General features: G+C 41.8%; 1 pseudogene; it reads right to left on the bottom strand.

The window, feature by feature from the left end:
* Positions 1–7,990: 7,990 nt before the first annotated feature.
* Positions 7,991–9,085, bottom strand: LOC144828138 (KRAB-A domain-containing protein 2 pseudogene; annotated as a pseudogene).
* Between the last annotated feature and the right edge of the window lie 414 nt (positions 9,086–9,499).

Below are 9,499 nucleotides of genomic sequence, written 5' to 3'. Positions count from 1 at the left end.
CGGACTTAGAAGAAGTTTCTAAGAAAAAATGTTCTGAGAAGGTAAAGTTCAGCGGGGCAACGCTGCATATAGAGTCCGAAAAGGGAGTGTCGTCATCAGGGAGCCACTGGATAAACTTGCTGTGAAGAGTTCTACATTTGGAATCAGGGCCCGATTATGTGTTTGCAAAAGACAGCCAAACTCATGGTGGAGGTGTGGTGGTGGGGTAGACCGATGCACCAGTGGTCCGACTGCCGTATTATGAGTACGGCGGTTTGACCGCAATAGGACTGCTGCAACCACCAGGGATCCATGATCCTTGGTTGTGGCATGGTGGCCTCAGGGCCATATTATGCTGGCGGTGCCACTGCAGCACCGCCAAGCATATTACGAGTTTCCTCACATCTTTTCATGGCAGTGAGCCCACCATGGGATGAATGCAGGGGGGGCATGGTCTGTCCCCCTGTCTGCATGCATCTCCTTGCCTGCATGACATGGACTTTACAGTCCATGCCATGCCTTTTAAATAGGCACCGCAATGGGAATGCCAAAGGACCGCCCACCAAACCACAAGATAACTGATAATCTGGAGGGAAGCGCTTAAGTTTGGCAGTGTGGTAAAGGAGCAGTGGTATGGCGGCCCTATCACACCTCTCAAAACTCACAATCAGGCCCATAGCCTCTTTTATGGAAACCAAAAATCTGCACCAGGACGAGGCTACAGGTTGTAGCCAATGAGAGTTCCACGAGGACAGATATCATTTGGCGAAGGACCACTGAACAGGATTTGCTGCTGAGGAGAAGAACTTAGCAGGAACTGCTGCAAAGTCAGGCTGTTCAGTGAGTGAACTTAGCTGGATAGATGAGCATGTTGGTCCTGGTCTTCTCTTGGTTCTCAGAGCAGTTTTTAGCCAAAAATGTTTTAGGTCTCAAGTCTCGAATTTCAGCTATTTGGGCGCCTTTATCACCCCAACCAGGATAGCAGGACTGGAGGCGGCACCACTTGGGAGTCTAGGACTCATTCAGGCTGGATTCGGGTGTGGGTTCAAGATGGTTGGAGGCTCTTCTGTGACTGAGACTCTGATCAGGATGCCATTCAACGAGCTTATGGAGTCACTCTGGTAGTCCTGGATTCAAGCGATGAAACAGGACTCAAGCAGCAGGGCAGTCCTCCGAGGATTCAAGGCAGGCTTGAAGCAGCAAAGCAGTCCTCCTGGGTGAGGTGCAGCAAAGCACTCTCTTGGAGTGCACAGTAGGCCAGAGCATCAGGTAGTCCTCTGAGATTCCTTCCACCGGTCCAGAAGTTGAACTGAAGAGTGGGTCTAGGGTCCTATGTATATACTGCGTTCCTTCATTAAAGTAGTAGAAGTTTTTAGAGAATTACCTTTAAAGTGCCTTGCTCTTGCTTCAAGCTGGCTGAATGAACAATGCAGTGGTGACAAGTTCTTTGTGTGAATGCAGAGCACAGCCTATTCAGTTGCATGTGGGGCTGTGCCCAGCTCCGCCCCAGGCCTTATCCTGCCCATTGATTGCCCATCCATGCATACCAAATTTCTCTATTGTGCGTCTGTCTAAGAGGAATAAAATAAGTCCACTGCCAACTGTATCTAGTCCTGTGCCCCAGTAATAGGCGACAGGAACCAAATGGTTAGGGCAGGAACTTTCTAATTTCTAAGAGTCAGATAGGTTATAGTGCTAAAAAGGGATTTGTTTTAAAAACAATATGACATATAAATTGGTTACTTGGCATGTCTAAGCTTGACGTCATAACTTGATTCAAAATTATTCACTCCATTCATTAAAGAAAGAAATTTCAGAATGCAGGTCTATATTTTATATCAAATTTATATTAAGACTCAAAGCCATCACAAGTATAGGGGTTCAGAAAATAAAACATGGCTTCAAAAGATAAATATCCACTCACATTGATACTGAATACTGTGATGCCTTTCAACATTAGTTTGTCATTTGTCAACGCACATTAAAGACCACTTTCAAAGTATACAAGGACAGCTTGTTTCTAATAGAAGGACTAGACTCTGAAAATAAATTTATCAATAACGAAAAAAAAAGTTGGGTTAGGCACCAACTTTCTTTTTAGCTATGGTTAAATTTATCATGTAAAACTTAAAATTACATGTCCAACCTTTTAATTACAATGCAACCTGTCCTATATGCTACCTACTACCTAACCTATGTGTAATAAAAGGGGAGGTTAAGGCTTGGCAAGGGCGATATAAAATCTAATTCAGGCGGCAATGGGATATGTTTTGAGGGGCTACTTAAGTGGGTGGCACAATAAGTGCTGCAGGCCCCCTAGTATTATTATTTTATTTCCAGGCCTTAGGTATGTAGTATACCACTGTACAAGGGACTTATACGTAAATTAAATATGTAAATCAGGTAAAAGGCAATTCTACCACCTTTAAAGGTGAGAGCAGAGCCACTTTAGCACTGGTTAGCAGTGGTAAAGTGTGCAGAGTCCTAAGGCCAACAAAACCCAAATTCAGCAAAAATAGGAGGAGCGAAGGCAAAACGTTCGGGGTGAAACTGCAGAAAGTGTAAAATCTAACAAGCTCAAACCAGCAACCTGTGGGGTCACCAGGATCCATGGAATGTGCCGGACTATCCATAAGGGACGTTTGGCCATGCAAGGAATTATGGGATTTGGAGAGTTCAAAATCAGAGGGATGGCTTGAGAGTAATTCGAATTGAATATATGATTATACCACGATTTTAATTACCACGCATGGCTTTACCACGCGAATTTTACATCGCAAGTGGCTTTACCACGCTGGTATTAACAACGTAGGATTTTACTACGCCTAGAAACGTCTTACCTGCACGTCTTTCTCTACGAGCCCTTACTTCCATCCTCCATTGAAACAAGCGTCAAAACACGTATACCAAAATAAAAAAAGGACTGTTTTTTTGACGTACACGGCACGTCTTTGGGGGAGGCTCTTTCCTTTTTCTTTTAAAATTATGTTCGTTTTTTTTTTTAAAGTAAACTGCTTGTTATTTTGTGGGGGGGAGACCCCCCCAGCCCCCCTCTGCCCCCCGCTTGTTATTTTTGGGGGGGGAGACCCCCCCAGCCCCCCTCTGCCCCCCAAGCCCACGCAGAACGACTCGAAGGAATACCACGTCTCCCCCCCAGCCCGTGGTAAAGACGTCGTGGAAGGCACCCTGCGTGGAAGGCACCCTGCGTGGTAAGTGTCACGTGGTAAACGTTAGTAGTGGTAATGCCTTCGTGGTAAATGATGTTTCCCATTCGAATTTGAATAAGGAGGCCGGAACGCAGCAAATTTAGAAGTCAAAGTCAGTATTTTACATTTGTCAACATGTTCCTCCTACATGAGCTTTGGTACAGTGCGAATATTAATAGCAGTGATGGTTTAACATCTGGGAATGTATGATTACATAAAATGTGATAGAGGAGCCTCCTGTGTATTGAAAGCAGATACTGTATGTTAATCACCTCCGTGTTTTGCACTCTAGTTCAGTCTTCAGCAAGTAATTATAGCAGCCTTCCAATAATGTTTTTTCTCTCAGAGAGTAATGTTCATAATGTTGGCTCACGATGAATACAAATGCAGCAACTAGCATACAATTATTTGTGCCCACCTAAAACTCATTAAAGAAACTTTCCAAATTGTTTGGATTTTTAAACCAAGATGGTACCTATTGAACTCTGAGTAATTAGCCAATAAATAATTTGTGCTTTGATATCTGAATGCTGCTAGACGACCTGTTACCTGCATTTAAAGAGAGGTGCAACGATGTGTTATTATTTTAGTCAATTAACTCAGCTATCATTTTAGATCACAGACGAAAAGTGGTAGAAACATTAAATAAGTGTATTTTTCTTTTTATTTAAATGCCTTCCTACGAAGATATAGAATCCCAAACAGCTTAGGTTTTGAGTTAGCTTCTTCGATTTTTTACGAGCAGATCTGATATTAGATATAACATGTTCTGAATGTTGTTTCTTTGTGTTCCATTCCTACCACACATGGTATTAATAAACATGTCTTTTCAGGAAATGCTAATTTCCCTAGTGCATACTTCATAACATGTAAGGTTCTTTATCTCACATTGTAAAATATATTTATCAATAAAAATCCCCAGAAGAAAGGGGCACAGGGGGGTCATTATTGAGGATGGTAAAACGACAGTCACCCTATTCAGGAAGGAGGCAGCTGTCTGCTCAATCCCCAACAGCCACCAGGGTGGGAAAGGCACAGAAAAATAGGCCCTCGTACAAAAAAACAAACTGGGCCCCATTAGTCAATAAGTTAGTTAAACAAGTGGCCCATATGGCAAATTGGGGCAGATTCGAAACTTGTAAAAGCGTGCTATACAAGTGTTTTGCGAGATATGGGAAGACGGAATGGATTTGAGCTTGTGGGAGGCACTGTTTGTCTTACAATCATGGAAATTAACCGTAAAGACCGGCCAAGAAGACAAGGCCCAGAAACAGCCTTAAAACCGGCCCACACACAGACTTGTCTTAATTGCCCATCGGGCACTTCCTAATTACCCTATAGGTTAGTTCGGCCCTGATAGGCACCATCCTAAAGAACAAGTAAGCAGTACACAATAAGACTCATTATTAGGCGTCAAATAGAATTGCAGTCATGATGGGACTCATCAAAGAAAAAAGAACATCATGCATTGATTTTAAGTAAGGGGTTATCCTGGAAATACATTGAACATAACCACCGAAAGAGCAGATGACAAATCTGGAACCCAACCATTCCTCACAGTTGATGAAAATAAAACTTTAGATTAACAGGTTACCAGATTTGAAACCACTCATAACCAAGGTGCCAATAGAAAAGTGTTATTAATTGATAATGTCATTGGCAACAAACTCAACAATAGACCTCAGACCACTTACAGAAAACCTATTTCGCTAAAGAATAAGTTGTTACATAGTTACTTTGGCAAGCAAATGGAAATCAATAGGTTAAGACAGCCACAGAGTTTCAAGAAACGTGTAAAGGACGTTATTCACAGTGAGGAGCAAATTTCTATAAAATATTTTCTTTCAAACCACTGGTAAACATTCAATAAGAAAGCTGAGTGATCGATAAATATCTTCTGAACTCTTGTTCGGAATTTACTGTCTAGTGATTTGTAGGTACCTGTGCGAAGCGTTACATTGGGGGCACCATACACCCCGCCAAAAAGAGGGTACTCAAACATATGCAAGCAATTATAAATAAGGATCAAAGCTGTCCTGTAGCTCGCCATTTTGAATCAGAGCACAACAGCAATCAAGACCTTCTTAGGTGTTTCTGTATAGATCAAGTGAAGAGAAACGATAGAGGAGGGGATAGGGTGAAAAGGCTGCGTACTCTTGAGTCCAAAAATATAACAGAGCCACAAGCCAAGGCCCCTAAAGGATTAAATAATGAAGAAGAACTATGGGTACATGTAGGCTAAAATGGTTTAGACATACACTAGAACAGACAGTACAGACTCCTTCCTGTAGAAGCAATCCCCAATTGGTTGTATCTATTTCTAATTTTGTGTATGCTATTTTTAAGGTGAATTTTCATCCTTGGAATTCCATGCATCACTAACATAATTATTATAAGGGGATGGAGGATATCTCCTCAAAAGTATAGTTAACAATTTGAGCAAGGGCACTGGCTGATTAAGGGCAATAGAAACATGACCAATAGGCTTGGCTTGGATAAGAATAGACCATTCAGGGCAGAATAATCAATGAAATAAGTAAAAGAAAGGAGGGGCATATATGGGGAGAATGTTCACTTGAGTAGGTCTAATTGGAAAGGATGATGTTAGTGAGATTTGGGGGTACAGATATACATCCCTGAATTATGAAGTATATGTAATAATAGTCTTATGATGAATTAATCATGTAATTATCAATTTTATCTACTTCCTTCATTTCTTATGTACCTCTCTTACTTCATCTTGATGCTGAGTTAATATGAAATGTGGGACATTAAGTGAGATCTCAGATAGAGATCGATATATAACAGCATAGCACCAAGATGGCCACCAAATGTGTATTGCATTGTATAGTTTGAAGTGCCTTTGTTTATTTCGATGCAAATTCCCTCAAGTCGAATGCATTCCTCTGTGATATAAATGCAAGATGGTACCTGAACACGCTGACATTGAAAAAAGCCTCAGGCCGAAACCTGTCTCTCAGTGCTGTAATATGGCTTGCCAATAAATATTGAAATCTGATTTTTCCCTTGAGGGCACTCATTGCTAGCAATGGAACAGTGATTGTACATATATATGTTACAGTCAAAGTGTGAAATCCCGGTATTATATAGAATGCCTAGGTAATGTATAGAGTGCCTGATGGTTTTCGGCAAACTATGAAATATAAGTTTTTTGTGAAAATGTTACATACTTTTCCTAGGCATTCTGTACAATTCCTAGGCATTATACAGAATGACCAGTACCATTTACGCAAAGTGTTAAAAGGCCACAAGATGAGATTCCTAGGCATTCGGCAAAGTGTGAGATCCCGGTATTGTATAGAATGCCTAGGTAATGTATAGAATTCCTGAAGGTTTAGAGGCAAACTAGGAAATATAAGTTTTTTGTGAAAATGTTACATACTTTTCCTAGGCATTCTATACAATTCCTAGGCATTATACAGAATGACCAGTACCATTTAAGCAAAGTGTTAAAAGGGCACAAGATGAGAAGCCTTTATTAATTAATACGCATTTGAAACTGAAAGAACAAAACTACGAAATAAAGCACAGGATATTCTTACCGGAAAACAATGAAAGCAGAACTGAGATTGAAGTACTTATTACACTAAGAAAGGCCAGAGTAACACGTGGAATTGTACTCACTTTTATTCTTCACACAAAAACACCTTCTACTTTGGCACTTTGATCTTGTACATACATTTCACAACTTAATGAAGATTGCAAACAGAATATTGTTACCGGTGAAACACAAAGCAGAACTGGCATGACCTACTTGTTGCAGCGCAAAAACACCTTCTATTTTGGCACTTTGATCTTGTACATACATTTGACGACTTAAAGAAGAATGCAAACAGAATATTGTTACCGGTGAAACACACAGCACAACTGGCATGACCTATTTGTTGCAGCACAAAAACACCTTCTATTTTGGCACTTTGATCTTGTACATACATTTCACGACTTAAAAAAGAATGCAAACAGAATATTGTTACAGGCGAAACACAAAGCAGAACTGGCATGACCTACTTCTTGCAGCAGGGAAGGCTAGAGTGACATTTTGAATTGCACTTAATTTTCTTTTTCACACATTGGCACCTCATATTTTGGCATTTCGTCTTGCACATACACCTGACGAATCCTTGACCGCTTCCTGTGGACTGAGAAGTAGCTGCAGATCGGAGAGGTATTTCGTGGTCAGGAACGTCTTCAATTCTCATTAAGTTCTTTGGACATACGATGAATTGTGATCTGGGGTAGAGTTGCTTCAGGATTCCTTGTGCAGTTCCAAGTCGGTAAAAGCCATCTTCCGTCACGTTCATAACAACTGCCAAGAGATTGCATGAGTCACCCCGCCCTTTGTCGATGTCGGGAATCGGAACTCGCACAGTGGCACCCAAAGGCACAGGAGGATTTTTTTTTGTCAGAATCCCTTTTCATTTTTTGGCCTGAATATCAAGGTTTGATTTCGATTCCATTTTACTTTGGATAGCTTTCTCAATATTGAAGCAAACATTGCACAAAATGCTAACCCCATAACCTTCTACTTCGTCGCCGTCATCATCTTTAGGAGAATGTCCACGGATGGCATGAACATTTCAGCCACACTTTTGACATGTATGAGCACCGCAGGTTTCTTTTAAGCAGACGCAACAGATAGCGGAAGAAGAAGGATTTTCGGTAACCACGGAAATGGAAGGCTCTTCGATAACCATGGCTTCATCACTGTTTTGGTTTCCTCCATCATGGATTGCATTCTCAGCTATGTCTTGTGCAGGGAGCTCTGCCTCTTGCATTGATTCATCTCATCTTTCTTTCTGCTGTTGTGTTGTTTGTACGCTCTCTATTATTTTTTCGAGCTCTTCCTCAGTCTCTATGTCTTGTAAAACGTCGTCAGGCAGGGACGACGTCGAGAGACCTACTCTAGCTTTGCAGCCGAACAAAGCTTCGTATTGTGACCTCTTAATCCCAGAATGAAAAGCTTTGTTCTTCATAAATTGGATGAACCGCAATCCCTCACTCCAGCAGCTAGTTTTTTCATCTTGCATCCAAGCACACAGCATATTTTCAATGTCCTGATTAGCTCTTTTGACGCTCCCCTGACTTTGTGAGTGGCACGGCTTACCATGGACAATGTTCAAGGTGGGTCACTACTCCTTTAGGCTGCTTACCACATTGTTTGCAAATTCCCTGCCCTTATCGGACTGTAGAATCGTTGGAGCACCAAGCAACGTAAATATGTCAACGAGCTTGTAGGCTACTTCTTCCGCTCTCTTTGATTTCAGAGCCCTGAGAACTACAAACTTAGTGAGATGATCTTGGTGCACCATTATAAACTTGTACTCTCTGTCAGGATAGGACTGAAAATCGATGAGATCCACCTGACAACAGGAGTTGAATTCAGAAAAAAACATTGGCTTGACCACAACACCTTTTTTAACACCTTTTTGCTTCTTCTGGCAAGGCTCACAAAGGTGAATGTACAGCTCAATTTCATGATGGGTAATGTTCTTATACTTGGGTGAAAGTTCTTTCAACATCCTGTCCCATCCTCCATGACCAATAGCCAAATGGGCCTTATGGAGTACGTCAAATAACTCGGAGTCCGAGACGTAAAACTGAATAGCACTCGTACCTTCATTAACAGGATAGATCAACGTAGTTGTATTCTCGACCATCATTACGTCATAGTGTTTCACCAGCCAATAGTCCCGTGGTTCCTTCTTAATGGTCGTCTTAGCCTTTTTCACATCATCCACTAACTTTTGGTAACTGGTTTTGGTTAGGAAAACACAGTTTTTAGCAGCATTGGCTCTTACTTGAGATAAATATTTGCAGAATCGTTGTTGAATGTCAGCATGGCGTGATTCCTGTCTTGGCACTACACTCCCTTCCGACATGGTGACACAAGAACCACGGGAAAGGATGACAGCAGAGTGTCTGTGGAACCTCAGCCGGATGCTATACACAACCTCTGACCCTGCTTGCAGGCAGGTCGCTCCCCACACCACCGCACGGCTGCCACCTGCTCTTTGCCTGGTTACTTGTGCTGTCTCTGCCCCTCGCTTGCTGGCAACTTGTGCTGTCTCTGCCCCTCACTTGCTGATAACCTGTGCTGTCTCTGCCCCTCGGTTTGCTGATAACTTGTGCTGTCTCTGGGATTAGTTGAATTATATACTTTGCCGGCAGACAATCCGGCAAAGTATACAATGCCTAGGAAATGTATAAAATATCAATCATTTCATACTTTGACGTTCGATTTTCAGGCATTCTATACAATACCTAGCCATTCTATAGAATGCCAGATTTCACAC

Source organism: Lissotriton helveticus, chromosome 4_1 (genome assembly GCF_964261635.1).
Source record: "Lissotriton helveticus chromosome 4_1, aLisHel1.1, whole genome shotgun sequence".
Taxonomy (NCBI): domain Eukaryota; kingdom Metazoa; phylum Chordata; class Amphibia; order Caudata; family Salamandridae; genus Lissotriton; species Lissotriton helveticus.
The sequence above is the reverse complement of the archived record's forward strand: the minus strand, read 5'-3'. Positions and strand labels throughout refer to the sequence as shown.